The sequence below is a fragment of the Felis catus genome, chromosome D1 (assembly GCF_018350175.1).
Source record: "Felis catus isolate Fca126 chromosome D1, F.catus_Fca126_mat1.0, whole genome shotgun sequence".
NCBI lineage: Eukaryota > Metazoa > Chordata > Mammalia > Carnivora > Felidae > Felis > Felis catus.
Window position 1 is genome coordinate 54,757,154 of NC_058377.1, and position 25,201 is coordinate 54,782,354.

At 39.9% G+C, this 25,201-nt stretch overlaps 2 long non-coding RNA genes across 2 annotated transcripts in view; one reads left to right on the forward strand and one right to left on the reverse strand.

The window, feature by feature from the left end:
- Positions 1 to 21,706, forward strand: part of LOC102902403 — a 38,175-nt gene extending 16,469 nt beyond the window's left edge. Inside the window, exons 4-7 of the long non-coding RNA XR_006586263.1 lie at positions 10,947 to 11,009; positions 19,308 to 19,399; positions 20,294 to 20,485; positions 21,477 to 21,706. This is a non-coding gene — a long non-coding RNA (uncharacterized LOC102902403). The remainder of the gene's footprint in view (positions 1 to 10,946; positions 11,010 to 19,307; positions 19,400 to 20,293; positions 20,486 to 21,476) is intronic.
- LOC109491951 lies at positions 297 to 23,079 on the reverse strand. Its single transcript, XR_002145605.3, has 3 exons — positions 22,830 to 23,079; positions 562 to 746; positions 297 to 433 (listed from the first exon to the last, which is right to left on the reverse strand). It is a non-coding gene; the product is annotated as an uncharacterized LOC109491951 (long non-coding RNA).
- Between the last annotated feature and the right edge of the window lie 2,122 nt (positions 23,080 to 25,201).

The following is a 25,201-nucleotide window of genomic DNA, read 5'->3' on the forward strand; positions in this document are numbered from 1 at the left end:
TTTCCCTTTCTCATATTTAATTGTTATTCATGCCTCCTTTTTATTCCCTTTCTCATTACATCATGTTGAATTCTCAGAAAAATAGAACACATGTTTTAAGGATCCAAGTCCAAATGAAGAGTTGACTTAAATAGACTTTCTCCTATTCAATTTACCAATGTAGCATCTATATCTTAGTGCAAATTCTCTAGATTATAAAGCCTGGGGTCAAGATGAAAGTGCTGATTCTTGTGTTTATGTGTGGGAGGGGTAGGTATAAGCTCAGGAGAGTAAAAATGAAGGAGAAAGTCAAACAGTTCAGTGTGATGTGTTACCATGATGGCACTACTTTCAACAAGCCACGATGAGAAACAGCAGGTGACTTCAGTAGATTCCTTGAGCCACAGAGCTTCTCTGCCATGGCCATAGGGAGCGATCCCAACCTTGATGTAGTCTGCAGAAGGGGAAAATGAGAAAAATGATCTGTCTACCTCACTTCCATCTCTAATGAGAGATTTGTCAAGCTTTCCCTACAAGAAGGTAACTCTCTTGTACTTTTATGCAACTTCTATGGTGCATTACCTGGTCCATTGACACCAGCTACAGAAGCAAGATTTCATGCTCTGTGGTATGACATTTCATCTTGTCTGAGAGTGAGGAGAAACCAGTGCAGATAAGAGGTTGTGCAGGTCATGCAGTTCTGGGGCTTCTATTCTGACTCCAGGGAACCCAGCAGAGGCAGCAGCAGCCCAGCAGGTGAAAGGTGCCTTTGGGAAGAAGGAAGCAGACGAGGGGAGTAAAGTTGTGTGCCATACATAGCCCACTTCTTCCTTCTTCCATCTCTTAAAATGAGTCATTTTTTGTGGTTTCGTTTTCAGTCTTCTTGTGTTCTCATGCTCTACAATTAACTGTTTTCTACACATTAGTAATCACCAAGTTGATATTTATAGCCCAGATCTTTCTGCTCCAGATCCATGTATATGATGACTTACCTGTCAATACGTGGGTGTTCCACTCAGGACCTGAGGATGTCAGGAGTTCATCCTTTATCCTCTCCTCCAACTCCTACCAAACCCGCTTTTCTTCTTGTAGCCCTGTCTTGATAAATGTCACCAAACCAAGAACCTAGCAGTTCTCCTAAATTCCTTTCTTCACTTCAGATTTCATACCCAAGGAGCTAATATTGATCTTTTTTTTTTTTTAATTTTTTTTTTCAACGTTCATTTATTTTTGGGACAGAGAGAGACAGAGCGTGAACGGGTGAGGGGCAGAGAGAGAGGGAGACACAGAATCGGAAACAGGCTCCAGGCTCCGAGCCATCAGCCCAGAGCCCGACGCGGGGCTCGAACTCACGGACCACGAGATCGTGACCTGGCTGAAGTCGGACGCTTAACCGACTGCGCCACCCAGGCGCCCCTTGATCTTTTTTTTAAACACCTCTCAGAACCAGACCTCTTCTCTGTTTTCACTACTGTTGTTTTATTTGAGAACTGTAATTGCTTCCTAAATATCCTCTCTGCCTTTGACCTTGCCTCTTTTCAATCCATTTTCCAAACTAAACCTGCAGTTATAATTTTAAAAGGCAAATCACCATGACCAAACAGGGCTTAATCCATGGATATAAGAAAAGTTCAGTGGTAAAAGTTACCTATTTATATAATTTATGAAATCAATGTAAAATAGATTATGTATTGATCAATGATTTCTAGGAGAAAAATCATATGATCATCTTAACACAATGCTAAAAAGTTTGATAAAAATCAACATAAATTTTTGGTTTAAGAAAATCTTAATTAACATGTTACTATGTTAAGGAATATTGCTCTCAAACCAACAGCATATTATACCTAGCAATAAAACATTACAAGCATTTCCATTAAAGGTAATAATTTGACTGTCATTACCATTATTTAAGATTATTCTGAAGTGTCAATCGATGCAATAATGAGAAAAAGAGGTGAGGGAGGTATAAATACTTGATAGGAACAGACAAAATTATCATTATTTGAGGATTGTATGGTTCCTTGAAAAACTGTTAAAATGAACAAGAGAGTTCAGAAAATTCGGCAATTATTATTTTTTAATTTAATTTTTTATTTTTAAAAATTTACATCCAAATTAGTTAGCGTATAGTGCAACAATGATTTCAGGAGTAGATTCCTTAATGCCCCTTACCCTATTAGCCCATCCCCCCTCCCACAACCCCTCCAGTAACCCTCAGTTTGTTCTCCACATTTATGAGTCTCTTCTGTTTTGTCCCCCCCCACCGTTTTTATATTATTTTTGTTTCCCTTCCCTTATGTTCATCTGTTTTGTCTCTTAAAATCCTCATAGGAGTGAGGTCATGTGATTTTTGTCTTTCTCTGACTGACTAATTTCGCTTAGCATAATACCCTCCAGTTCCATCCACATAGTTGCAAATGGCAAGATTTCATTCTTTTTGATTGCCGAGTAATAATCTTTACTTTACATCTTCTTTATCCATTCATCCATCGATGGACATGGACATTTGGGCTCTTTCCATACTTTGGCTATTGTTGATAGTGCTGCTATAAACATGGGAGTGTATGTGTCCCTTTGAAACAGCACACCTGTATCCCGTGGATAAATGCCTAGTAGTGCAATTGTGCTGGGTTGTAGGGTAGTTCTATTTTTAATTTTTGGGGGAACCTCTATACTGTTTTCCAGAGTACCTGCACCAGCTTGCAAGAAAATTCGGCAATTATGACAGAAATATTTAAAAACTAATACATATATCAGCCATAATTAGTTAAGAAAAACAATGGAATGAAGAACCCATATAACATGGTAATAAAAAAATCAAAGCACCTAGTAATAAACTTAATTATAAATATGCATATCTATAAAACTTTATCATGAATCTAAAAGGAGATTTGAATAAAAGGAGAGACATTATACTGTGTTGGAAGATTTAATATTGTAAAGATATTAATTTTCTTCAGGCTAAGCCTATTATTAACAAAATCCCAATGAAAATAACTTTTTTTTTAATGTGAAAGAAATCTATTTAAAAATTTATTTTGAAAAATGTTTGCACTAGTTTTCGGTGAGTCAGAATGCTCTACTGCCTTTTCCTTAAGAAAGGATTGAAGTCCTCCCCTGGTCTGCACCCTTCCTCCCCTGGGGGTCCTAGCTTGTGTTTGCATGACTCCCCAGCTCCCAGGATCATGCGTTGAGAGGGACACACTAGCTGTAAACCTTGGGGGTAACTCTCCAGTCATGATGCAGACTTTAGAATGTCCTGTTTAAGATACAAAGTAAATGTTTTGAACGAAAACAAAAGAGAGAGAAGAAAAAAAAAAGGGAAAAAGTAAGAAAGTCAAGCCCATCTTTAGGAAAATAATGCCAAAAAAGTCTTTTCCTACCAGATATTAAGGTGAACCAGCCAGATACAATAATTAAAACATCACTAGCTAAAAAGCACACTTCAGAAATGCATCCAAATACATGTAAGGATTTAGTACATTAAAAAGCCTGTGCCTCCTATCGGTGGGGGGTGTTAAGATAACTGTATCATTATGAAAACAAATCCAAATTCACAGTACATGAAGAAAAATTCCAGAAGGATTAAAAATTGTAATTTAAGAAGGAGAAAGTACAGGTGAATGTCAACAAAACTTCAGAGTAAGGAATGACTCTCTAAACATGAGACTAAAAGCAGAGCTCATAAAGGATGATAGATGTGGTTGTATAAAAATGTGAGTCTTTTACAGCAAAATTCACCATAAACTAAATTAAAAGACAGATGGTATAGGAAATATCCTTTTTTAAAAAAAAATTTACATCCAAGTTAGTTAGCATATAGTGCAACAATGATTTCAGGAGTAGATTCCTTAATGCCCATTACCATTTAGCCCATCCCCCCCCCCCCCACAACCCCTCTGGTAACCCTCTATTCTTCATATTTAAGAGTCTCTTATGTTTTTGTCTCCCTCCCTGTTTTTTATATTATTTTTGCTTCACTTCCCTTATGTTCCTCTGTTTTGTATCTTAAATTACTCATAGGAGTGAAGTCATATGATATTTGTCTTTCTTCAACTGACTAATTTCACTTACCATAATACCCTCTAGTTCCATCCACATAGTTGCAAATGGCAAGATTTCATTCTTTTTGATTGCAGAGTAATACTCCATTGTGTGTGTGTGTGTGTGTGTGTGTGTATATATATATATATATATATATATATATATATATATATATATTACATCTTCTTTATCCATTCATCCATCGATGGACATTTGGGCTCTTTCCATACTTTGGCTATTGTTGATAGTGGTGCTATAAACATTGGGGTGCATGTGCCCTTTCGAAACAGCATACCTGTATCCCTTGGATAAATGCCTAGTAGTGCAATTGCTGGGTGGTAGGGTAGTTCTATTTTTAGTTTTTTGAGGAACCTCCATACTGTTTTCCAGAGTGGTTGCACCAGTTTGCATTCCCACCAGCTGTGCAAAAGTGATCATCTCTCTCCACATCCTCGCCAACATCTGTTGTTGCCTCAGTTGTTAATGTTAGCCATTCTGACAGGTGTGAGGTAGTATCTCATTGTGGTTTTGATTTGTATTTCCCCGATGATGGGTGATGTGGAGCATTTTTTCATGTGTCGGTTGGCCATCTGGATGTTTTCTTTGGAGAAGTGTCTATTCATGTCATTTGCCCATTTCTTCACTGGATTCTTTGTTTTTTGGGTGTTGAGTTTGATAAGTGCTTTATAGATTTTGGATACTAACCCTTTATCAGATATGTCGTTTGCAAATATCTTCTCCCATTCCGTCAGTTTCCTTTTAGTTTTGCTGATTGTTTCCTTTGCTGTGCCAAAGTTTTTATTTTGACGAGGTCCCAATAGTTCATTTTTGCTTTTGTTTCCCTTGCCTTTGGAGACATGTTGAGTAAGAGTTGCTGCGGCCAAGGTCAAAAGGTTTTTCCTGCTTTCTCCTCTAGGATTTTTATGGCTTCTTGTCTTACATTTAGGTCTTTCATCCATTTTAAGTTTATTTTTGTGTATGGTGTAAGAAAGTGGTCCAGGTTCATTTTTCTGCATGTCGCTGTCCAGTTTTCCCAGCACCAGTTGGTGAAGAGACTGTCTTTATTCCATTGCATATTCTTTCCTGCTTTGTCAAAGATTAGTTGGCCATATGTTTGTGGGTTCATTTCTGGGTTCTCTATTCTGTTCCATTGATCTGAGTGTCTGTTTTTGTGCCATATAGGAAATATCCTTAACCAAAGGTTCAGATCCTTAACGTTCAAAGAACCTCCAAATCAATTAGTGAAAAATGAAACTGTATAATTGACCACAAAAGGTATTTTACACAAGAAAAATAAATCTCAAATGGCTAATAAACTAAAAAAGTTCAACTCTACTATTAGTCAAAGAAATGAAAATTAAAACCACACACACAAAAAAATAAGGATAAATGTATGCACTATTAACAAGGGTTAATAGATTCAAGCACTTTCAAACATTACTGGGTTCATCAACTCATACAGTCCTTGTAGAGGATATATAAAATCCATAAGGCAATGCTACTACTAGGAATGTATAACAAAGAAATAATTAAGGGTACATATCCATGTATATAATAAGGATATATATGCCCTTAATAATCTTTAATATATAACAGTGCACTGTCTATAATAATAAAGCATTGGAAACAACTTAAGTGTCCAAAAATAAGGAATGTATGCAGCCATTTCAAACAATATAGAAGAATAGGAACAACAACAACAAAAAAAAACCTAAGGAAAGATATTTAAGATAAGAAAGTGATAATGGAAATGCAGCCAGTAGGGGGAAAGTATTAGCTGGACAACCTGGCACTAGAATTCTGATAGGGAGGGACTGTTTTGACTTAGCAGAATAGCTTAGGAGCTCTTTGCAGTTTGGAGCAAAGCCAAAAGAGCCTTGAATTCCCTTGTGCAAAAGGGAAAGGGAATTAGAAATGAGTGCTTGGGAGTCTACATCTAGAGGAGATTGAAAAATGTAGGAAGGGAGGGAAGCTGGCAGCTGGTCCTGTCATAGTGCCACATGGAGGGATGGCCTATGATAAGAATGACTAAGGGACTCAGAACTCCTCTCTGAAACTCAGTTTCACGTTGTTCCCCAAGTTGTGCTTCAATACAAGCTATCCTCTGTTTGCCCCCAAATCTTTTAAAAATATTTGCTAATATACCACCTTGTTTAGGCCATATTTGGAGGAAAGAAGGGATTGGAGAAGTGTAGAGTGGACAATGTGCCCAAGAGGCGAAATAAGGGGCAAAGGTCAAAGCAGAAAATCAGTGCTAGAGGTTGTCAAAGGGAGCACACCCCCACCTCCATCTGTAACCTCCCCAGAACTCTCAGAGATATTGGAAGGGAGTTGAGTTCCATGTCATTCATAGGATAGGGGTTTGAGCAGAATTCTTTTACATCTCAAAAGTTGGGGAGGGGAGACTCCAGAAGGTTAGAGGACCCTGTAAAGTACATGGAAGATTGGGGTGGGAAAATTCACACACACTCACACACGCAAAAACTGCTGAGAAGGATACACAGCCTACAAAATGATGCTGAGATTATCAGCAATATTTATTTTCCTCTTTTAGTCATCTATATTCTGATTCTTCTGTAATGAATCCATATTACTTGTGTAATTTTTAGAAATAAAAATGTACTGAGGTAGAGAGCTGATTGGTGGTAGCCAGGGCTGGGGAGAGGGGGCAATGGGGAGTGCCTGCTTAATGGCTATGGGTTTCCTGTTGGGTGATGAAAGAGTTTTAGATCTAACAGAAGTAGTGGTTGTATGACACTGTGAATGTGCCAAATGCCACTGAGTTGTTCACTTTAAAATGATTAATTTTATGTGACGTGAATTTGACTTAAATAGGGAAAAAAGAAAAAACATCTATAGAGGCAAAAATATACAACATGAATCAGACTCTGTCACTCTTCTGCTTAAAATCCTTCAGGGACATCCTAACTCTTTAACATGGCAGACAAGGCTCTTCCTGCCCTGGCCCTGCCCCTGCTCCACCACAGCCACCCTTCCCCATCAACCTTACTCTCTAGCCATGCAAAACTGTGTACACTTCTCTGAAGGAACCTGTTCTTTCCTGCCTCCATGCCTTTGTATGGGTTTTCTTTTCCTGGAATGCCCTTCCCCTAGTTACTTTCCACTCATCCTTCAAAACTCAACATCTCCTTTGAGAAGATTTCCCTGATTCCATAGTCAGGGGGTGCCTCCTCCCTGTAACCCAAGAAGCTTTGGGACATTGCCCAATTTTTTTTAAGTTTATTTATTTATTTTGCGGGGGGGGGGGGGGGGGGGAGGGACAGAGAGAGGGGGAGGAAAAAGAGAGAATCCCAAGCAGGCTCCACACTGTCAGCACAGAGCCTGACTCCAGGCTTGAACTCACAAACTGTGAGATCATGACCTGAGCCAAAATCAAGAGTCAGATGCTTAACCAACTGAGCCATCCCGGGGACCCATGGGCCATTTCCCAATTTCATCGGTGTAGGGGACTGTGAACCCTTGAAGGACAGGGCCTGAGACTTTCCTCTCTTTAGCCTCAGAACCTGGCACAGGACAGAAGCCATGATAAATGTGAAATGAATAAGAACAGACTTAGTCATTGAAAGTGACCCTAGGCATGAAATTGAAAATGATCTAGAGATGTTTAACTGGCTTACTGTGACATTTGTCACAGAAGAATGGGAGATCTTTTCTTTCTCTTCTTGCTTTTTATGAATTATTTAGGAATTGAAGCATAGATCAAAATTCCAAATAAAATGTCAATATAAATAGCAAAATGGTCCCAGATGGGGCTTAGATGCTTGCAGGATGCCGGCGGTCTCAGGAAAATAAAACTTAATTGTTCAAAAAAGCTCAAATAAAATACAATAGAAACTTAATTACTTTCACAAAATACAAAAACAAGAAAAACTCATGATGGGTAGTAGAGAAAAGATTTTTTTTGATACCTTGCTCCAAAACTAAGACATAGTATTGCTATCTTAGGATTTTTGCTAAAAAATGCCTAAGTCTTACAGGATTTTAAGTGACTCTAAACCCCTAATGAAATAATGGGTCTAGGCAAAAACCATCAATGGGTGCTAATTTTATTAGGTGGAAGGTTGATGTGGAATTTCATAATGTATGTGTCAGGCTGACACCGCTGAACCCCTGTTCAACCTTAGCATTATTGAAAGTGGGACAGCCAGACACTAACTGCCTCCTAATAAAATGCAGTAGGAAGTATACATCACCACTTTAGAAAAAATCTTGCCCAAAGGATCGAAACTGATTTAATGTCTTGAATCACCAGTTTGTGAGAAATATAAAGGATAGAGAAGCCTGTTAAATGACACCATAAAGATCTAAGAAATCAAATCAAGAAGATGGGAAATTCTACAGGACAAAGAACTCCATTTCTTCAATAAATGAGTCATAGTAAGCAAAAGAAGAGGGAAACCATAGATTCAAGGAGATAAAGATTCAACTGATATAAATTTGAATAACCACAAGAAGATATTTTTGAGACAATCTGGGAAAATTTACATTGATTGGGTATTGATAGTATTTTATAAAATAATTTTTTGTTGTTTATTTTTGAGATAGCATGAGTAGGGCAAGGGCCGGGAGTGAGAAAGAGAGGGACAGAGGATCCAAAGCAGGCTCTGCACTGGCAATAACAAGCCCAATGCGGGGCTTCAACCCCAGAACCGTGAGGTCATCACTTGAGCTGAAGTCGGACGCTCAACTGACTAAGCCACCCAGATGCCCTGGCTATTGATAATATTAAGGAATGATTGTTAACTTTATGTGTGATAATTATATTTATCACATCATCATGTTTTTAAAAACTTTCTTATTTTTAGAGATTGAAGTATTTATGGTGAGATGATATGATGTCTTGAATTGGCATTAAAAAGATTCCTAAAAAACATATGTTGGGGTAGATGAAACAATGACACAGAATGTTAATAATTGTTGCTTCTGGATGATAATGAGCACATGGATTCATTATATTATCCTTCCCTCTTTTGTGTATTAAAGAATAAACTTAACATTCAGCATCCATGTGGCACTGTTAATAAGCCCATCTACTGAGTCAGGACTATGTCATACTAAATGGCATTGTTGGACCAAAGGGAATGTCTTGGACCTTGAAGTAAAAAAACCCTGGGTTCAAATCCTAGCTCTGCTACTTACTAGCCCTATCACCTTGAGCAAATTATTCACTTCTCAGAATTTGCTTGCTCATCTGTAAAGGGGGATAATATTACCTACTTCAGAAAGTTGGAGGAGCAAGTAAGATGATATATAAAGTGTCTAGCACTTGCCCAGCTCAGAATAAACACTCATTAAGTGTTAACTACCTTGTATTAATCCAGCTATTTATTTCCTTTCTTGTTTTCTGAAACATAAATTTAAATAATTCCAAAGTTGATGAAGTGAAAAGTGAAATCCCCCCAATTTCACTCTCCAGAGGAAGGAACTATCATTGACAGTTTGTTGCTGGTTTCTCTCCAGACTTTTTCTTTATATCTGTAAATATATAAAAGTACATTCATCCCTATACATATGGTGTGGGTTATTTTTAAACAAAAATGAAATCATGTATTACATATTGTTCTGCAATTTACTTTTTCCACATTGCAATATTCAGCGTGTCTTTTTGTCAGTTCATGTGGCTCTGTACATGTGATTCAGTAAGTAATGCCGTTCATATGCATTTGCTCCCAGGTGTGAGCATTCCTGTGACCTAGAATCCTACAGCAGAATTGTTAGGTCAAGGGCACGTGTAGTGTATCTATCTTCATAGTACCCAAAATGGTTCTACTGCCCCTCCACAAGTTATTGACTTACTTTCATATTAAGACCTATTGTCTATACATTTTTAAGTTGCATGCTGGGAGATACTGCCCTTACTGGTACCACTTATTTCTCAACAGGCACTGAAAATGTTTCAGAGGATAAATGTGTTGGATTAGCAAAAATCAGCCTCATGGAAAATAGCCGGGCTCCATTCTGCTATTTGTTCCCGTTAGAGGATAATGTGCTGCATGCTGTTTTCAAGGCTGAATGTAGCGGTGGATTGGATAAAATAAATGGGAGTCCTAGTTTTCTTTGTGAAAAGCCAGTGAAGATTATGTGAGGCAGGATCCTGAAAGAAAGCAGGGAATAAAAGCTCCTCTCAAAAGAGGTCCCAGCGGATGGCAGCTGTGAAAAGGTGGATGAGTAAAGAAAGAGGAAGTAAATCCTGCCTCAGTTCCCTGGGAAGTTCAAGATCTCACTTTTCCCTTCCGTTGTTCTAGTGACTTAGAGAGGACAATTCCAGAGAAAGATGGTTTTGAGAAGAAAAGAAATCCAAATGGAATTCAATTTGGTCTTACTTATGTAAGAGCACCTGTCATGTGGTGTACAATAGTCCCAGGCAGAACTCCCAAGAAAGACCACTTTGTAAACCACCCTGCTGCTGTGGGGAGGTCAACAATTGTCCTTTGTCCGTGCAGCCCTCCCATCACCCCACTATGGAATTGCTGGTCCAAACCGCTGCAGTAAGGTTTGGGCGAGGAGAAATTATTCCATTGTCTTTTAGAAATTAGATCAATAAGAGTGATGTCATTCATGATTTCCTTGGGTTCTGGCTGTTCCTGGTGTAGGAAATCATGTGCTGCCCCTTTGCTGCATATATTTCTCTAGATCCACAGGCAATATGGGCACATAGAAAATGACCCCATGTCAAGTGAGAATTTAAAGTTCCAAATATCTTAACTTTCTTTTTTAGGTGAAGTAAAATCAACATTTAGTATAGTGATTTCTAAAATAATACATGTAAAAACAAATAAGTAAATGTCTTAGTCTCTTTTGCACCTGGGGATAGTTTTTTAATCTAGGTTATTAATTCAATAAAACATGGATTTGTATTTGACCTTTAAAACATTTTTTCTCTTCGATTTCTTTTTTAGCCCTGGATCAAAGTCTTCTGCCGATCCATAGACAGGCGACCACAACAAATAATCAGTTTGCAAGTGAGTTTTTACATAGATATCTCCTTGATTTTTCTTTGACAGTTACCTTTAATTATTTCAGTAAACATTTAATGTCCCAGGTATACCGTCCTAGGTGCTAAGGATAAAGCAGAAGAGAACAACAAAAATTCTTGCCCTTGAGGGTTTACATGCTAGTGGGGGAAGCTTCATTCATTCATTTACTCATTTGTTGAACAAGTGTTTATTGATATTTTTTTTTAGTGTTTACTTTTATTTATTTTTTGAGACAGAGAGAGCAAGTGTGTATGCAAGTGGGAGAAGGGCAGAGAGAGAGAGATGGAGAGAGAGAATGCCAACCTGGCTCCACACTCAGTGCAAAGCCCAATATGAGGCTCAATCTCACAACCGTGAGATCATGACCTGAGCTGAAATCAAGAGTCAGATGCTTAATTGACTGAGCCACCCAGGCGCCCCACATTTATTGATCCTCTAATATGACTAAAGCCTTAGGCCACACATTGTGCCTAAACAGGATTTTATCTCTGCCCTCAGGATACAGTGGGAAAAATAAGACGTGTCCATTTTTCCCTGCTGCTCTCCATATACAAAGAGTACGGAAGAGTGGTTCAAAGGTGGTTTCTCAGAGGTGACAAGTAAGATGATACTGGAAGAACAAACTGATGAGGGGAAAAGAGTCCAGGTGATGAGTAGTGATGAGACAGAGTGGGCCACAAGGCCCAGGACAGCTGAGGAGGTCAATGAATGCTGTTTAATGAGTGACTGAAACTCCTCCAGGGGAATGTGAACTCTGAGAGGCAAGAGTTCTGGGAACTGCAAGTCCTTTCCTGTGGCTGGAATTTAAAGTGTGTAGGGATGACGGGCAGGAGATAGGGCTTGGGGAAAGAGGCAGGGTCTGGATGTGAGGTAGGCCTGGCTAAGGAGCTTTGTTCCGATGACAATTAGAAAATTTGTGTGTGTGGGGGGGGTGCCTGGGTGGCTCAGTCGGTTATGTGTCCAACTTCAGCTCAGGTCAAGATCTCGTGGTCCGTGGATTCAAGCCCCACATTGGGCTCTGTGCTGACAGCTCAAAGCCTGGAGCCTGCTTCAGATTCTGTGTCTCTCTCTGTCTCTGCCTCTCCCCTACTTGTGGTCTGTCTCTCTCTCTCTCTCTCTCTCAAAAATAAATAAATGTTTTTTAAAAAACTTAAAGAAAAAAAGAAAATTCATGGATCATTTTAAATAGCATTATGACATGGTCTGGTTGTGTTTTATTCTTTTCTTAAGAAAAGTGTATTTTTAAAGCTTTATTTTTAAACAGTATTTTAAAAAATGATATATGTCTATTTTAGATGAACCTTTAGGGACTTTTTGTGTGAGCAATGATTTCATTATACTATTTCTGTAACTGGTACATTGCACATCTCTTTCTGCATCACAGTGGAAGAACCTTTCTCTCTCATTGGATTTGACACACAGAAGGCTCTCAGTAAAGATTTGCTGTTGTGAAATTCCACTCATGCTGGCAAGGGGCAGCTGGCTTAGATGAGGCCATGATCTGCCCCAAATATGCCACCCTGAGACACTGAAGCTTCACCACCTATCTGGGAATATTTAACAATTCCTTACTGCCACGTCATTGCCACTATATATATATTTTTTATCTCTTTCTAAAATTTTTACCATGGGAAAATTCAAATATTAATGTATAGGAAAGTAGAAAGGATAATATAATACACCCTCATGTTCCCATCACCCAACGTCAACAATTAACAACTCATAGCAGCCCATCTCATCTCATTTATATCCTTATCTCTCCCTGACCACTGCATTATTTTGAAGTAAATCCCAGACATCATATCTTTTCATGTGTCTCTAAAAGATAAGAACTTCTTTAGAAACATATCCACAATTATTACAACTAACAAAATAATTATTCTTTATTGTCATCAAATATACAGTATTCAAATTCCAATTGTCTCTCTTTTATTTAAATTGGCTTATGGAATCATGATCTGCACAAGGTCCACGTTTGTATGGAGTGGTGTTTCCTAAGCCTCTTTCAATCAACAGGTTCCCCTCTTCCTTCCTTCCTTCCTTCCTTCCTTCCTTCCTTCCTTCCTTCCTTCCTTCACCTTGCTAGCTGTTTATTTAACCTTAGGCTAAGTGGAAAACAACACTTTAAGGAAGGAAAACAACACTTCCTTCCTGCTCCCTTCATTGTTTTTTTTTTTTTTTAACCCCTGACAATTTTTGAGATAAAGAATTGTATCCCATTATTGCAAAATATTCTTTGAATTTGCAAAGTATATCTAATGTTGCCTGGTTGTTTCTAGCCTGCCAGCTTTATTCAAGCGCCAAGTGCATACTGATCATGCCATATACACAGGTGAATTCTAGAAAATATAATGTTGAACATATTTTTAGAAAGGGAAAATGTTATCTAAACAGAAAAACAGTGGAGGAGATCACAAAGAAAAATATCAATAGTGGGGTGCCTGGGTGGCTTAGTTGGTTAAACTTCCAACTCTTGGTCATGATCTTGTGGTTTATAAGATCAAGCCCCACGTCGTGCTCTGTGCTGACAGTGTGGGGTCTGCTTGGGATTCTCTGTCTCCTGTCTCCTTCTCTCTCTGATCCTCCCCTGCTTGCTCGCTCTCTTTCTCTAAATAAAAAAATAAACACTTTAAAAAGAAAAATATCAATAGAATTAAATATATGCTAAATTAGAATTTTTTGGCCAACAAACACAAAATGGAAGGACAAATGATGAGCTGAGGGGATAGTTGCCCTCTATGAGAGATATCAAGTTTGTAGCCTTAAACCATGTGATTGGGTCCAAATGGGTCCACTTACAAGATTACCCCAAATCCTGATTCTCTAGATCCCATCTTCCAGATTATCTGAAAGTTATGTTTTTCCACCCCCCCCCCCCTCAGGATCCCCTGCCCCAATTATTCACTTAGAGGTGAGGGTGAGATTCTTACATTTAGTCCCTTTGTTCTATCTGTTGGTCTCACCATCCTGCTGCCCTATGGACCCCAGGAGCTACGCTGGGCCTCTGCTGACCTCATCTCTACCACCTGTTCCTTCCCTCCAGCAATCAGGAAAACACCCTTTACTTCTTATGACTGATGATTTTCAAAGGAGTTTCCTGCAGAAGAGCTGCAGGGCCCCTAATGACCCAGTTCTTTTCATTATGCCATAGTCCCTTCTCCCAGAACTCACAAGCACGGTTGAAGTCAGAGGATGATCAGGCCCCTGTGGTACCTAAAACGTACGTAGCCTGACTCCCAGCATCTGCTGCATAAAGTATTTCCTGGCTACAAGGAAGGAAGCGGATGCTGACAGATTAAGCAAAAAAGGAGTCTGTTCAAAGAACATTGGGCCGCTCGTAAAATTGTTGCAAAGACTGGAGGAAACAATCTTCGAAGAAAATCACCCAAAACCATGCAGCTCAACTGGCCTAATGAGAAAACTAAGGATGTTGCCCCATCACCACTCAGCAACTACCTGCTGCCAGGAGCTCAGTTTGACTGTCACCACTGCTGCCAAAGGCATCTAGCTTCTTCTGCATCAGGAACTCAACCTTACAGGCCATCCTGTCCCCCCAACCACATGGCTCTGCTGCCACCCTCGCCAGCAAGAGGAGTGCATTATTCATCTTTTCCCCCTCCAAGCCCCCTTCCCCACCAGAATCCCACACAAGTGCATCTGACTGGAGGAGCGCAAGTCACATTCCTGTGTTCTTGCTGCAAAAGAGCAGGAGAGGGAAGGAAGATTCTGTCTTCTAACTTGGTGGAACTTAAAAGGGAAAATCCTGCTAACATCAGAAATGTATTCAAAATCAAAAGGTATTTGCTTGGTACCCAAAGACCAGGACAGATGTCCACCAGAATGAATGACTTAGGCTGGGTATGATGGGGTGGTTTCTCTGAGATAGAGTGGTCTTACATTTACTGAGTAAAATATGGACTGGGTTAAATATGAAATGACATGCAAGGTTATTCATGGAGGCATTATTTGTAATAACAAAAGATTGGAAACTATTCAAATGTCCAGTAATAGAGATTTGGTTGAATAAAAATCATGGTACATCAATACATGCATGGAAGATAATGCAGCTGAAAATAAAGGAGGAGGCATGATCTTTAGAATGTAAGTAAGTGAAAAAAACAAGTGGAGAATAATATGCATAATAGTTAATTTTTCTGTAAGAAAGGTTGGGGATATATATGTAGGAATATGGGAATATATATATGGCTCAGCCATAGAAATTATCATTTTTTTCTGGTAAAATGGTTCATTATTGGCAATTTCATACAATTCAACATAATATAGGGTGGAGGAGACATGGGTGAATAAGAGATTCTGCAAATACATTATGTATTTCTTACATTGGAATCATATAGATGTGTTTTACACATTCAAAACATTAAATTTAAAATGAACTCGTACGATTTTAAGACAAACTGAAAACAGTGTACCTGTTTATCAAGTTAATGATGTAGCTGCATAGAGAAGACAATTATTTGAAATGATTTCAAGTGATACTACAATAGAGTATATTTGTTGTATGTACATTGTGGAACATATTTTAAGGGTAAAAAAATCTAATGCTTCATTCTACAGTTACATTGCTAGTAGTAGTCTTTGTGTTAGCATTTGGAAACTATTTTTTTTCAACGTTTTTTATTTATTTTTGGGACAGAGAGAGACAGAGCATGAACGGGGGAGGGGCAGAGAGAGAGGGAGACCCAGAATCGGAAACAGGCTCCAGGCTCTGAGCCATCAGCCCAGAGCCTGATGTGGGGCTCGAACTCACGGACCGAGAGATCGTGACCTGGCTGAAGTCGGACGCTTAACCGACTGCGCCACCCAGGCACCCCTATTTTTATATAGTGTAGTATATAGCAATAGTGTTATTAGGAACCAAGATTTACAGTGTAAGAGAAGTAAAATGTAAAATCAAAGCATTAATATAAATATTAATTTAAATTTGAATTAGAAATGTAATATTAGGAATAATTAGAAATAACAGTAGAAATATTAAAAATTTGATATTAGAAATATGGTTTTTATTTTTTTCAAAAATATATCCTATTTCTGTGCTTTTCAGAAGGGCCTAGAAGGATTAAAAACCCATGGACAATGAACAACCTGTGGTGTCCAGATTGTGGTCCCTAAATAACCTTTCCCATTTAAAGGACCCGGGACTTCTTGGATGGCTGATTCCAAGTCTGGGACAGTGCATGTACAAGATGAGGCAGGAACACCTTGCTGAGCCAAAAACTGTGAAGTTATCGAAGATCGGTGGGTTATATGGAAAGAACTCAAGAGCCCACAAGAAGGGGCCCCAATTGACCAAAAATGGGATAATTTAAGAATCTAAAAAAGTAGTGGTTGAATTTTATGGGAATGCATAGAATATATAAAAGCCTACTGAGTTCGTGGGGGAGGAAGTGTGCCAAAACAGACAAATTAACAAACTCATTGGATGCCATTGGTGGTAACTAGGTCACAATTCTTACTTTGAAAAATGGCAACTTAAGGGAAAAGAGTAAGCATTATGCTGCCTTTCCAATTAAATCTACATTTCAGGGTGACCAAATAGCTCTCTGAGGGCTATCGATGAGGAAGAGTTCTTCTTTACAGACAATTCCCAGCCAATAAGTGCAGAAGGAATGATGGAATTAGAAAAACCATCACTTTGCAATCCTAAAGATATAACTGATTAAGGCAAAGATCAATAATGGATGAAAGCATTGGATGAAAAGCTTATGGAGAACTTTACAATGGAGAGATCTGGTTGACATCACCTGAGTCTGCTGATCAATCTTTAGCAAGAGTAGGACAGCCAGATAACATGCACTTCTTGAGATGTCCCTTATGGAAAAACAAAAGAACGTGAATCCAATAGGGCTTTTAGAACTAACCTCCGCTTACATGAAATAAAGGAGGTAGAGGCTCAGATTTAAGTGCTGCTGTGAGGACATGAATGGATAAACTCAAAGTATGAGATGTTCTTTTTTTTTTTTTTTTTTTTTTTTTTTTGAGAGAGAGACAGAGCATGAGCTGGGAGGGGCAGAGAGAGAGAGAGAGACACAGAAGCCAAAACAGGCTCCAGTTTCCAGGCTGCCAGCACAGAGCCTGATGCAGGGCTCGAACCCACGAACTGTGAGATAATGACCTGAGCCAAAGCCAGATACTTAGCTGACCGAGCTACCGAGGTGCCACCAGAATATGAGATTCCATAAAACAACTGAACATCAAGTCAATGGCATGAAGAAAAAAATGGTGGGGCAAAGTGGGGAGAGACTATTCTAAATTTTAAGACACTCGAACATAACCATCAAATGCAATGTGTGGACCTCATCTGGATCCTGAGTCTAAAAAAACCAACAATAACAAAGATATTTCTTCAGTATCAGAGAACTGTGAAAATGGTCTAAGAATTAGATGATATCAAGGAATTGTTACTTTTGTTAGGTGTGTTACTGGCATCATGGTTATATAAGAAAATATTCGTATATTTTAGAGATGCAAAATGAAACATCTATAGACAAAATTACATGAGGTCTGGGATTTGCTTTAAATTTTTTTTAATGTTTTATTTAGTTTTGAGAGAGTGAGAAAGAGAATAAGTGGGAGGGGGCAGAGAGAGAGGGAGACACAGAATCTGCAAAGCAGGCTCCAGGCTCTGAGCTGTCAGCACAGAGCCCGATGTGGGGCTCAAACTCATGAACCTGAGATCATGACCTGAGCCAAAGTTGGACGCTTAACCGACTGAGCCACACAGGCGCCCCTAGGATTTGCTTTAAAAATGGTTCCACAGTAGGGGACCTGGCTGGCTCAGTTGGAAGAGCATGCAACCCTTGCTCTCAGGGCTGAGAGTTCAAGCCACACATTGTGCATGGAGCCTACTTTATTTAAAAAAATTTGTTTTTAATTTATTTTGAGAGAGACATAGAGAAGGTGTGCAGGGGAGGAGCAGAGAGAGAGAGGAAGAAAGAGAATCCCAAGCAGGCTCTGCGAGGTCAGTGTGCAGAGCATGACACAGGGTTCGAACCCACAAAACAGATCATGACCAGAGTCAGTCGCTCAACCAATGGAACCATCCAGGCCCCCATAGGGCCTAATTTAAATAAATAAAAAAACAAATAAAATGCTTCAGCAGAAAAAGAAGGATAGACAAAGCAAGTGTTGTCAAATCCTAATAACTGCTGAATCTGAGTAATGGGTATATACTATTCTTTTTAATTTTTTTTTTTGAAATTTTCCATAGTGAAAAGATAATGGAGACAGGCAAAATAGAAATCAATTCAGCCTAATCTTTGTATACCGATGGAGCACATACATGGAAAAAGTTATGGCAAAAGAGACTGACTTGCAGTCACTATCAGAGTGAAGAGGGAGTCACAAGCACCTGTGATGTCAGTGATCACGCCTTGAATGATGTGACCTTGGCAGGAGGACGGGCTGTTGGTGGGTTTAGCAATTCTTTCTCACGTCTCCTTTTTCCTAACACCTGAGGTGGCATCTCAGCACATCCAAGTAGAGTACAGAGCAGTGTGCAATGTTCTTTTGCATCCAAAAAATGCTAATCACACTTGATATCTTTGCTAATTCACTGGGGAATAATTTTGAGTTCCATAAGTACATCTCAAGATTTAAATGGAACTGGGAAGAATTTAACAAGCATGTTGATTCTGTACGGATTGCCCCTCATCCCACCTCTCCTGACACTTCCTCTCTGACCATCCTGTTTGAGTAAGGGTGCTGGGTGAGGGAAGAAGAAACATTTTTTTAGAGGAAGGATTACAAAAATTGGGGATGCAACCACAGCCAAGTGTGTGACCACTCTGCATTCCAGAATGTGGGGCAGGTGGATATCATCAATTGACCAGCCCTCTTGCCCACTGGACTCGGCTTCTTGCCACACTACTCCAGGCAGCACCATATGGATGAAGTCTTCCTACTTGAAATGTCTTCAGACTGAATTGTAAAGCATTTGCCTTGCTGCTTTTTAATTTCTACAGTGGAACAAACAAGAAGAAAAATATCTTGAATAGAAACTCAAGGAATTTGGATTAGATTAGATGTGAAGAACAGCCTCACGTGAGGAAGCTGAAATGTGGAATAATTATGGCACTTAGAAAGATTATGATACTTTTTCTAAAACATCTATTAAAACTGGACAGATTCTAATTGTCTGGGATGGTCCAGGAATGATGAAGTTGACAACATGTCGTCTTTTGGCCTGTGTCAGGGCATCTAGCATTTTTGCCTGCCCAGCATCTTTTTCCCATCCTCCTTCTAACAGAAAATTCTTTCCTTTAGAGAAATGTACGTTTGGGAAGGAGCTGCTGCTTCCCTTCTACATTTGGTTTTAACTGTGCCCGAAGCAAGATTCAGTCCTGGAGAATTTAAATGTGAGCAACAGGGGTGCCTGGCTGGTTTAGTGGGTAAAGTGTGTGACTCTTGATCTTGGGGTTGTAAGTTCAAGCCTTATGTTGGGTATAGAGATTACTTAAAAATATAATCTTAAAAAAATAGATACATAGACAAATAAGTAAATAAGAACAACGATAAATTGCCTCTTCCTCCCCCTTAGTTTGGATTGTGCTAATGTCATTTCCAAGGAAAGGAAGTCTTGATTAGCATGGCATGTGAGATGCTTCATTCATTCCATTAACATTTATTAAGCTGTTGCAGTCTTTTTGACACCCTGGATATACAGAAAGGAAAGACAACCTTTATTTCAAGGTGTTCACAGTTAAAGAGACAGTTACGATACAGTAGTTATATAATAGATGACATAGTACTTAATAGTTCCAAGCACTATTTTAAACATTTTGCATATACTAACATTAAATTCTTACAACAACCCTTTGAGATAGGTTCTGTTACTTTTTTCATTTTTGACACAGGGAAAGTGAGGCACAGAGAGGTTAAAGGAAATTGCCCACATTTACCCAGTTCAGGAGCTGAAGATCTGGGATTTAAACCAGGGTAGCCTGGGTTTTAACCACCACATTCTAGAGCTTTATTATCCCTAAGGATCAATGTTGGAATTATCCTAGAGAAAAATCAATAATAATGGCTACCATTCAGTAAGTGCTTCCTATGTACCCAGGTGCATTTCTGCCTTAACACATGAAGGCTTTTGAAAGATTTAATGCAGCAAAGATTAGGAGCCTCAGGGAACTGAGGCTCAGAGAGGTTAAGTGACTTGCAGAGATCACCCAGCGAAATGGCAAAGGGTGAATTTGGTCCGGTCATGTTCACTTACAAAGCCTTGCTCTTTCTGTCACATTTCCCTCAAGGACCTTACCTTCCAGCTTTTCCACCAGAGGACGCTGTTCCTGGTCTGCACGTGGTCATCTTCTTGTAGCTTCACATGGTGAGGAGAGAGAGGAAGCAAGCCCTATCTTGTCTCTTCTTATCTCAGATGCTTATGACTGGCTGCCACTGACTGGGAAAGAGAATCTACACTGGGAATCCTCTAACATCAGAGAGTAGGTCATATTTTGCTCCCAACAGTACTCTTGTAATTTGCGTATATACCTTGCAACCTGACTCCTGAGAATATATCTGCTCAGTGGGGGAGAGATTAAGAAGCTCTGTGTAAGTGTTCCTTTGGGAAAATAAAAAGGATGTTATTTATTTATTATTGTGGCAGCCATTCAAATGTTGAAGGAGGAGAAACTTGCTTTTGTTCTGCTTCCTGCCTTCAGGCCAAACATGTGAATAAGGCTCTTGGATAAGGTATGTGTCAGGTGTCCTGAAGACCAAGTGCCTATTTCATTAGAAGACCAGGCATTGGAGGCGGTATTTTGGTGGGAGATTTTCTGTGATCCACAGTAGGCACTTTTGTCTAGTAAAACTACCCCCAATATAGAAGAGGCTCTGATGCACCTTCATGGAACTAACTCGGGATTAACTTCCAGAAAACTTATCAGCTAAGGCACACTTGGGAACTCCTGCATGCAAAGTTTATGGGTGCTTACTAAGCCCTTTAGGTAGATCAACTAATTAAGTCCTTACAACAACACCATTTACAAGTGAGAAAAATGTGGCACTAGAAAAGAAAGAACTGCCAATGGAGTTATAGATGTTTATCAGGAGGCAGTGATGGTTGCTAACAAACCCATTTCTTCTAGGCACATATGGTATCATTTAATTAAATAAAGTGTAAAGCTGTGAAATAGAAGTGTAGGAAGTTGAAATATTATTTCTCTGAAAACTAGGTTGAATGTTTTGGGAAGACCTGAGAAAGGTGTTCCCTCCAAAAGTGCTATTGAATTAGGTATGAGCAAGACCACGCTCTTTCCTGTCTCCATGACTGTGCCTGTCACAGCTGATTAGAAGGTCTTTCTTACCTTTTCCTCCTCCGAATGCATCCTCTAGGATGACTTCTTCTTCTTCTTTTCTTCTTCTTCTTCTTCTTCTTCTTCTTCTTCTTCTTCTTCTTTTTTGGTTTAAACAACAGAAATTTATTTTTCACAGTTCAGGAGACTGAGAAGTCGAAGACCAAGGTGCTGGCTGACTTTGCTCATAGTGAAGACCCTGTTCCTAGTCTGCACATGGTCGTCTTCTCCTTGTAGCTTCACATGGTGAGGAGAGAGAGGAAGCAAGCCCTCTCTTGTCTCTTCTTATAAAGACGCTCATCTTAAAGAAGATGTGGTATTACTCGGCAATCAAAAAGAATGAAATCTTGCCTTTTGCAACTACATGGATGGAACTGGAGGGTATTATGCTAAGTGAAATTAGAGAAAGACAAATATCATTATGACTTCACTCATATGAGGACTTTAAGAGACAAAGCAGATAAACATAAGGAAAGGGAAGCAAAATAATATAAAAACAGGGAGGAGGACAAAACAGAAGAGACTCATAAATATGGAGAACAAACTGAGGGTTACGGGAGGGGTTGTGGGAGGAGGGATGGGCTAAATGGGTAAGGGGCACTAAGGAATCTACTCCTGAAATCATTGTTGCACTATATGCTAATTTGAACGTAAATTAAAAAAAAAAATTTTTTTTTAATTAAAAAAAAAAAGAAAGACGCTCATCTTATCGTGAGGGCTCCACCCTGACAACCTAATTACTTCCCAAAGCCTCCATCTCTAAATATCATCACATTGGTGATTAGGGGTTCAATGATTTTGGGGGTACATAAACCCAATAGCATAGGTCAAAATAAACTTGGCAACTGAAGTCAAGTCATTGCAAAGTCTTTATATAGTTATTGTCTCAGTCACCAGGTCACTTTTTTTTTTTTTAATTTTTTTTCAACGTTTTTTATTTATTTTTGGGACAGAGAGAGACAGAGCATGAACGGGGGAGGGGCAGAGAGAGAGGGAGACACAGAATCGGAAACAGGGTCCAGGCTCCGAGCCATCAGCCCAGAGCCCGACGCGGGGCTCGAACTCACGGACCGCGAGATCGTGACCTGGCTGAAGTCGGACGCTTAACCGGCTGCGCCACCCAGGCGCCCCACCAGGTCACTTTTAACAGCTCTCTCCCCATGCCACACTAGGATAGTGAATTGACCATTTAGCCCTTTGATGACTGAAGAAATGTTGTAGGCCTTTACCTCCTCACTTTATTCTTCCTCTCACCACGTCCATTGCTTCCTTTCACCCACATGCCACCCCTCTACCAAAACCCTTGATTCTGAAACCTCATATGGCATTTAAATTTCACTCCAAAATGAAAATTCTCTAAAAAACTTCTTTGTATTCTGTCATTTGAGGTCCTGCCCTTTCTCACTGCCCTCCAAGATGACCTCTTCCAAAAAGCCTTCTCTGGTAGCCTGAGTTTTACCAGTTTGGCTACTCATAATGGCAAGTTACTTACTCTCTCTGAGTCTTGGGAGTCTGCATCACTGAAATGGAGATAAGATTATCTACCTTGCAGGTCTGCCATGGAGATTAAGTGAGATGATGCTTGTAAAGTTACTCAACAAATGGTAATCATTGTGATGTGCTTGGTCCCATGCTAGGGGCTACAGAGCAGATGAACGAGACAGCCCCTCCCGCAAGAAGCTGCAGATGAGCACATGACTGTCTGCCTGCTTTTGGCTCCAGTTGCCCTGTAGTGAGCTGAAGCAGATTTTCACAAATATAAATGGAGACTTTTCTAGATGTTTTTAGACACCGACACCATTATGTCATCCAAGTTCTCAGTTAGCATTTGAATAATGCATCCTGAAGGCCTGAAGGGCATCACCACAGAGCCTTTCCAGATATGACTTTCTTATACTTCCTCACAAAATGATTTGTCCTGATGCTTAAAGGGCCATCAGAATGGCTTTAAGGGAAATAGGTTGTGATTCATGGAAGCCACATGGAGAAGACTCTGGAATCTTTTCTCGCTGAGTTCAAATCATGGCTCTACTGGCTATTTGACCCCAGAACAGTTATACAATGGCTCTGAGTATCAATTTTCTCATCAGAAAAGTGGGAATAATAATTCTTATTTCATAAGAGGGTAAACAAGCAGACTGAGATGAAGCGTCAAATGTTCGGTACAGTGCTTGGCAGATAGTCCATACCTAATTCATGTTAGTTTCCTAATAGGTGAATTTAAGTAGGTAGGAATGTAGTGGGTGCACATCTAAACTGTGAGCTGAGGGACTTCAAGCAGACCTTCTTCAGTGGTTTCTTTGTGCCACTGTCACAAAGACTGTAGTCTGGGCAGCCCATGGGTCTGACCTTACACTTGGTCTCTTTCCAGTTTTCCAGTAGAAATGACTAATAATCAAATTATTATTCCATTATTTAAGTTGTGGGTTTCTCTTGAGTGAGGTAATCAGCTTCTGGGAGCCTCCATTTCTCTGTTTATAGCAGCTTGCAGATGCAAGGGCCTTGCAAGAAACAATGAAAGGAATAGAACTGATGAAATGCATCTGAGGCAGCACGGATACTCATAGGTACCTGATGAAATGTGGCTACTAATAGCATAGCAGGAGACCTTCTTTTTGAAGTATAGTTGGGCCAGTTGATTCAAAAAGTTGATTCAGGCAGGAAATATTAAAAAAAAAAAAAATCCCTCACCATGCCCTACCAGTACCACTAAGATCATCAAACCTGTTAATTTCATCCCTCATGGTAGTTCCCATCCCCACTCCTGGCCTGTATGGTAGATGCGAGTCACCACCTCCAAAGGCTACAAATACTGCTCCAGGCATAAAGTTTGGTTTGCAACTTTGCAGGCTTTCCTGCTCACAGAGACCACATACGTGACCACAGGCTGAAGTCGGAGGAGAAGGGAGTGGGGGTGGCCCTCACCATGGACCACAGAAGAGGAAGATGTGGAGAAATCTGAAAGGAGGAGGTGGTTGGGGAGAACTGGAGGGAGGTGGAACCATGAAGTGGGAGCTACTTCTGTGGTCAGCTGTTCCTCATGCCGCTGAGTGCAGCAGGGCATCGCAGCCTGCAGAACTGGGCTGGTCCTGAGCACCTGGTTTGGAATGAGCACTTTTGCCCTGGAGGCCTTGGCAAGATTTCTTTCCCCATCCGACCCTTCCCATGTTGGCAATATTGACTCTTGTAAGTCCCAGAATGTGGGGTGAAGGGATGTGGCCTCCTGGAGAGGTTATGGTGTCCTGAAGGGAAACCCCTTGTCTCCTTGTCAAAGTGATACTGAACTGAACCAGTTTGGCCTTGCCTCCATGTTGGGATGGCTGGGGAACACCCCCACTATGTTAAGCATATTGTAAATTATAAACTCTATTGATTTAGGGCTTTGTGTTTCTTTTTTCTTTTCTTTTCTTTTTTAAGTTTATTTATTTATTTTGAGAGAGACAGAGAGAACGTGAGCGGGGGAGGGGGGTGCAGAGAGAGAGAGAGGGAGAGAGAGAATCCCAAACAGGCTCTGCGTTGTCAGCAGCCCCCCAATGGGGGGTTCGATCTCCCAAAACTGTAAGATCATGACCTGAGCTGAAATCGAGAATAGGATGCTCAACCGACTGAGCCACCTAGGTGCCCTGTAGAGCTCTGTGTTTTTGAGTCAAACTGGAGCCTACCTCCACTCTGAACTGGAACCATACAGTTAAGGCAAGATCCACCTGCTCATATTATAATCAAACGCACACTTCTGATTTAGTTGTTCTTGCAGTTTAAAATTAGACATTGTTGTCAGAAAAAAAAAAAAAAGAAAGCAGCTGTGTTTCAGTGCTATTCAGATCTGTGACTGACCCAGTTTTCAAAAATTAAAAATGTGGCATT